At 38.6% G+C, this 7,537-nt stretch overlaps 1 non-coding gene across 1 annotated transcript; it reads left to right on the top strand.

Moving 5' to 3' along the window:
* The first annotated feature begins 4,831 nt into the window (after positions 1-4,831).
* LOC122065905 lies at positions 4,832-4,938 on the top strand. The gene has a single exon (XR_006136152.1). It is a non-coding gene; the product is annotated as a small nucleolar RNA R71 (small nucleolar RNA).
* Positions 4,939-7,537: the final 2,599 nt, after the last annotated feature.

The following is a 7,537-nucleotide window of genomic DNA, read 5'->3' as shown; positions in this document are numbered from 1 at the left end:
CTCGAAGAACGGTTTCAAACGCTGACCATTAACCTTCGAAATTACTCCTGTTCCTGGATTCAAAATTTCCATAGCCCCATGAGGATATACATTATGAACAATAAATGGGTCATCCCATCGGGATCTAAGCTTACCAGGGAAAAGATGCAATCGAGAGTTGTACAATAAGACCTCATCACCAATTGCAAAAGATTTGCGCATAATGTGCTTATCATGGAAAACTTTGGTCTTTTCCTTGTAAATCCTAAAACTTTCATAGGCATCATTCCTAAGTTCCTCTAACTCAAATAATTGGAGCCTACGATGAATTCTCGCATCAGACAAATCAAAGTTGAGCTTCTTGATGGCCCAAAAGGCCTTATGTTCCAACTCAACTGGTAAGTGACAAGCTTTCCCATACACCAAACGGTAGGGAGACTGAGCAAGGTCGGTCTTGAATGTAGTACGATGGACCCACAAGGCATCAATGAGCCTAAGGGACCAATCCTTACGGTTGGGATTAACAGTTTTCTCCAAGATTTGTTTGATCTGCCTATTAGACACCTCCACTTGACCACTAGTTTGGGGGTGATAATGGGTAGATAACTTATGAGTGATCCCATACTTTTTCATTAAGGCCTTAAAAGGTCGATTACAAAAATGAGTACCACTATCACTAATTATTGCACGTGGTGCACCAAAGCAGGAAAAAATGTTCTTTTTGAGAAACTGGACCACCACTTTGTGGTCATTAGATTTACAAGATATGACCTCTATCCATTTAGAAACATAATCAACGGCCAAAAGTATGTACAAATTCCCAAAGGAGTTAGGGAATGATCCCATAAAATCGATGCCCCAACATCAAAGATCTCAACTACTAAAATGGGGTTGAGAGGCATCATGTTCCTTTTATTGATACAGCCAAAAGAATGGCAAGCGGGGCAAGCCTTGCAAAAATCAAAAGCATCTCTAAAAAGAGTGGGCCAATAAAATCCGTATTGGAGAACCTTTGCGGCAGTCTTCTTAGGTCCAAAGTGTCCACCACATGCATGATCATGACAAAAAGATAGAATAGAATGTTGCTCATGATTAGGAACACATCGTCGGATAATCTGATCCGGACATATCTTAAACAAATAAGGATCATCCTAGAAAAAGTGCTTAACTTGGGAATGAAACCTATACTTATCTTGGGTGGACCAGTGATCCGGAGTCACACTTGAAACTAAGAAGTTGACAATGTCAGTAAACCATGGTTCACTGAACATTGCAAATACTTGTTCTTCTGGAAAGTTCTCGTTGGCTGGAGAATCAACAGTCAAGGAATTGGGAAGCCGGGATAAATGGTCCGCAACTAGGTTTTCAACTCCTTTTTTATCCCTAATTTCTAAATCAAACTCTTGCAAAAGTAAAACCCACCTAATGAGACGGGCTTTGGCATCCTTCTTCTAAACTAGGTATCTGAGGGCAGAATGATCAGTATACACCACCACATGTGAACCAACTAAGTAAGACCGAAACTTTTCTAATGCAAATACAACAGCTAAAAATTCTTTTCCAGTGGTTGTATAATTGAGTTGTGCATCATTTAAGGTCCTACTAGCATAGTAAATGACAGTGGGCAACTTATTAATCCTTTGACCCAAAACTGCTCCTATGGGAAAATCCGAAGCATCACACATTAGTTCAAAACGTTCAGTCCAAACAGGTGGTTGAACAATGGGTGCATTGGTCAACTCCTTCTTAAGTTGCTTGAAGGATTCTAGGCACTCTTTAAAAAACTCAAAAGTCTGATCTTTGACAAGAAATGAGGTGAGAGGTCGGGCCAACTGACTAAAGTTCTTAATAAACCTTCTGTAGAAGCCTGCATGCCCTAGAAAGGACCGAACATCCTTAACAGATTGAGGAGGTGGTAAATTATCAATTAAATTCACTTTAGCTCTATCTACCTTAATTCCCTCCTTGGATATTACATGGCCTAAAACAATACCAGATTTAACCATAAAATGACATTTCTCCCCATTCAAAACCAAATTCTTAGATATGCACCTTTTCAAAACTAGGGAAAGATGATGAAGACATTCAGAATAGGAATTTTCATGAATTGAAAAGTCATCCATAAATACTTCTAAGAATTTTTTGACCATGTTAGAAAATATGCTCATCATGCATCATTAGAATATAGCAGGGGCATTGCAAAGCCCAAAGGGTATACGCCTGTAAGCAAATGTTCCATATGGGCATGTAAAAGTGGTCTTATGTTGGTCCTCTAAAGCAACCAGAATATCCATCAAGAAAACAATAGTATTCATGTCCAGCTGACCTCTCTAACATCTGATCAATGAATGGCAATGGGAAGTTGTCCTTCCAGGTTGCCTCGTTAAGTTTCCTGTAGTCTATGCACACTCTCCACCCTGATTGGACACGGGTTGGAATTAGTTCATTATTGGCATTGGGAACTACAGTCACCCTAGACTTCTTAGGCACTACGTGAACTGGGCTTACCCATTGGCTGTTAGAAATAGGATAAATTATTCCATGATCTAAGCACTTTAGGATCTCTTTCTTAATGGCTTCCATCATCACTGGGTTAGCTCTTCTTTGGGGTTCCGTGAATGGTTTGAAATCCTCCATAAGATGTATATGATGTTACACAATGGAAGGGCTTATACCCTTGATATCAACCATGGTCCAACCTAGGGCTTCCTTATTATCTTTTAACACTTTAAGTAACTCCTCTTCCTGGCTAGAAGTCAAATTTGAAGAAATTATTACAGGAAGAGTCTGGTCAGGCCCTAGGAAAGCATATCTCAAATTAGATGGCAAATCCTTAAGATCTAGCTTAGGGGGCTCAACTATGGAATGTTTGGGAATGGAATTGGAAAGAGGTCCTAAGGGCTCCACAAGTGTGTGAAGACTCAAGACTTCAGAAAAGAAATTTTCACTGTCATCATCCAACTCATCCATACACTCTTGGAATTCTAAATCAAAATCAATATCAAAGTTGGTAACTAAATCATCAAAAAAATCCAGAAAATTCTCAAGCATATTGATCTCTTCTTCCATATGTGGTTGCTTGCCAATCCTAAACATGTTAAACTCAACAGTTTGGTTACCAAAAGATAATCTTAGGAAACCATTCCGGCAATTGATTAATGCATTACTGGTAGCCAAGAATGGTCTTCCTAGAATTATTGGGATCTCATCCTTGGTTGAGAAGGGCTTAGTATCTAACACAATGAAATCAACAGGGAAAATAAATTCTCCCACCTTTAGTAAGACATCCTCGACCATCCCTTTAGGAATCTTAACAGACCTATCTGCCAACTGAAGAGTAGTTCCAGTGGTTTTCAATTCTCCTAATCCTAGTTGCTTGTACATATGGTAAGGTAAAAGATTCACACTTGCGCCAAGGTCAAGTAAGGCATGCTCAATGTAGGTGTTGCCTATGACACAAGATATGCTAGGGCTCCCTGGATCCTTATACTTGGCTGCTATAGGCTGAGTAATTATGGAACTAATGTTACCTGCCAAGAACGCCTTTTTGGGCACACTAGTGATACGTTTGTGAGTACACAAATCTTTCAGTACCTTTGCATAGGCGGGGATCTGGGATATGGCATCGAAAAGAGGGATGTTCACTTCTACCTTTTTGAAGACTTCTAAAATTTTGTCCATGGAAGCAGTCTTCCTTTTGTTTACCAAGCGATTAGGAAATGGGACAGGATGAACATACGGACTGTTAGGGATTTGTCCCTGTTCAGAAGAATCATTTTTGGTTTCCTCAACCAAATCATCTTTAGTTTCAAAAAAATCTTTAGGTTCATCAGACGAACTTGAAACAAGAGGCACACTTGTGTCCTCAACTGAAGGAGAGTTAACATGAGTAATAGATGAGGAAGATTTAGGAACCCTCTGTAAGTACTCTCTACCACTCCTAAGGGCATAAACAACATTACATTGGTTAGAGAGCCCTTATCGGGTCTAACCTTGTACTATATTCAGTGCCGTATTAGTTGATGTTTGTGAACTAACAGGTTGATGATGCCTGGGGTTAGGCTCTGGTTGACTGGGTAAAGTTCCTTTCTCCCTCTCATACATAATTGAGACAACTTGAGTGAGTTCTCTCGTAAGATTTTGATGGCTTGTCATGAGGAGGGCCATATTTTTTTTCAAGTCACTTATTCTACTTGCCTCTCCAGTATTGGTAAACCCAGGGGGTTACTGATAAGATGATAGAAGAGGGGTCCTAGGAAAACTCGCCTGAGGTCCTACATTTGATCTAGGAAAAGTATTTTGAGAAAAATATTATTGTGCAAAGGGAGGCCTTTGGAGTCCAGGTTGACCTTGATTATGGAAATTGGAAGGCCCTGCTTGGTTGCCTTGATTCCAAGAGAAATTTGGGTGATTTCTCCATCCTGGATTGTAGGTATTACTATATGGATTATTCTAGTATAAAACATTAACACTATCATTAGAAGTGCCCCCAGAGGTGTTGGGGTATTCTTCTATGACATGTCCAGGGGACTGGCACCAAGCACAAATCTTAACCAAATTGACTGATGATGGCTCTCTAGGAACAATAGCCTCAATCCTCTCAATTAGGCTATCCAAATGGGCTTCCTTGGCTACTATCCCATTCACAAAATATCCTTTTCCTCCTATGGTTCTTTCACTCTCTTGGGTTGATTCTCATTCACGGGTTTTATCAGCTAAGTCAAGTAAGAATTCCCATGCCTTTCTTTTATCTGTAAAGGATATGAATCCCTCAGGGCACATAGACTCTATCATTTGTTTAGTTGGGTAATCAATACTCTCATAAATTATTTGACATAAATGCCATAGGTCTAGGCCATGGTGAGGGCATTCTTGGAGTAGATCCTTGAATCTCTCCATAAGTTTGGAAAATGACTCACTAGGCTTTTGCCTAAACTGAAGGATATCACTTCTAAGCTTATTGGTCTTGTGAGTTGGGAAAAACTTCTTAAGGAAGACAACTGTGAACTGTTCCCATGAGGTTATAGAATTTGTGGGTAACCCATACAACCACTTCTTAGCTTGGTCTTTCAATGCAAAAGTGATAAACCTAAGCTTAACAGCATCATGAGAAAACTGTTAGATCTTAATTAGAACACATACCTCTTCAAACTCCCTTAGAAATAGGTATGCATCCTTAGAGGTCAACCCATGGAAGTGGGGCAACATAGTGATGTATTGAGACTTGAGTTCAATATTATTGCCCTGGGCTTGTGGTAGAACTATGCAGGAAGGTTGGGCTGTTCTAGCAGGGTAGAACCTATCTTTCAGAGATTTAGGTGAAGGGTTTTGCTGTTGGTCTCCCATATTGAAGGGTTTTAAAGAGAGCAAACGTATTGGGTCACTACTTGTTGGATCACTTTTTTCTAACCGATTCTTAGTATTACGTACCCACCTAACACTCATGCAACAGAAAACTACCCGCAATTAAAGTAAGACAAGCACAAAAGAATAGATAGCAAAATTTTTTTTTTAAATGATTTTTTTTTTGAATTTTTTTTTTGGCTTTTTGGGAGCTTCCCGGCAGGGATCCGGGGTTGCTCAGATCAATTCCTGAGATACTGCTACAGGGCGAAACCTGTCTTTATCATACTGTGAGGCATGGCGACCTCCACTGATACAACTATTATTGCAAGTTGTTCTTCTCAGGAATTCAATAAAAGAAAAGAAAAAATAAAAAAACAAAGCAAACAAAGCACTCCGATTTACCAAAAGAAAGTGAACAATAACATGGAACTGTCTCCCCAGCAATGGCGCCAAAAACTTGTTTGAGATTTAAAATGTAACCGCAAGCGTACGGATCAATGTAGCTACGGGTCGAACACAGAGAGAACAATCACTTTATTTTTTTATTTCTTTTAATAATACGAAAGTGAACCGATTAATGGTTGTGATCTAATTATAATTACCGTCCTAAACATATGTATCTAAAATAACGTCCTAACCATTCGTCATCTAAGAATTTAAAGACGCAAGCCACGCATTTAAAATTAATTAAATAAATAATTGAAAATAAACAACCCACGCAATTAAAAAAAAAATAAATAAAGGAAAAAAATGCTGAAATAAAAATAAAGTAAAAGAAAGGGGATAAAGCTAGAGAGAGACTCACAAGTAGGTTTCTCTACTTAGCCCGAGGGATGCATCATAATATGAGCTTCCCTACTTGACCAGAGAGTCACTCTAACAAGGGTCACTCTACTTGGCTTTAGGGAAAGGGAGACAATTAAAATAAAAGCAATAAATTGATGGTTCTATGGCTAGGAGGGGCAAAGCCAACACATACACTAGCCATGAACCTTGGGGGAAAGGGATAGCAATAATGTAACAACTGAAAATAAAAATCTAAATTAAGAAAGAAAGGGTAGTCAGAAGAGGGAATGAGAGGGGGGAGAGAAGACTACTGAAGGAGCCTACTTACTTGAATCAATGCTTGAACTTGAAAAAAAAATTGCTCCACGGCTCGTGATCTTGTCACCTAGATCTAAGCCTAGAACCTATAACTTAAAAAAAATTACAACTCAATTGCATAAATCATAAACATAAAAGGCTGAATAAGAATAAAAGAGTGCTTGCATTAATTAACATAAAAAAACTATTACAAAAGTGATTAAAGCAAAATAGAGAAAGACTAAGACTACAAAGAGTGAGCAAGAGGGAGAGAGAGAGAGCAACTAAAAAAAAAACACTAGAAGAAGAAATGAATTGTCCCTCTCCTCCTCTAACTGGAGTTGGTATTTATAACCAGGGGAATGAGGAGGTAGGGTAACAAATTTCTCTTCTCTACAAAGAGGAAAACCCACAAACTTTGATAGTAAGATCTTTTGAGTCTAAAAGTGCTAAGATGGAGGAGGGAGAAGAGAAAAATAAACTTGGAGAAATTTCCTATAATTTTTTTGCTTATTTTCTTTCCTTTTTTTCTAATTTATTTCTCTTCTTTTTCTCCCTCCAAGGGACGATTTTCTTCTTGCTTTGTGTGATTTGGACAATATTTTGGTGATGATGTGGAGGAGAGAGAAGATTTGGACAATCTCTTTATTTCTCCTTTTTTTTTTTCTTCTCTTCTTGGGCAGGAACCCTTCCACAATTTTCCTTGCTTCTAATTTGATGTGAAAATCCCCTCAATGCCCTTAGTGCTTTAAGTGAGTGAAAAGCAGAAAATCTTTAATAAAATTCTCTAAAAAAAAAAACAACCATGATATTCAAACTTGAGACCTCTTGGTGAGCAAGGGAATTTTGCACACCATAGTTCACCAACTACACTAGGTAGTTGTTGTTACAAAAAATGAATCTTCAATCACTTAAGGATGTGGTTCATCGATCCTTGTTGGCATTGGAGTATTCCTTGTGCCTCTAAGACAATTGCAAACGAGCTGGTTCTGCATCTCGGTTCAGTTCTGATCCATTATTATTTTTCTGGCCTGAAAAGAATAATCACTTGTATGAGTAACCAAACGAATGCGTACTTTTAATTGGACACGTCCATCTTGCTCAAAATTTTGTCCTCTTCGTAAACATG

The sequence above is a fragment of the Macadamia integrifolia genome, unplaced genomic scaffold (genome assembly GCF_013358625.1).
Source record: "Macadamia integrifolia cultivar HAES 741 unplaced genomic scaffold, SCU_Mint_v3 scaffold215, whole genome shotgun sequence".
NCBI lineage: Eukaryota > Viridiplantae > Streptophyta > Magnoliopsida > Proteales > Proteaceae > Macadamia > Macadamia integrifolia.
The sequence above is the reverse complement of the archived record's forward strand: the minus strand, read 5'-3'. Positions and strand labels throughout refer to the sequence as shown.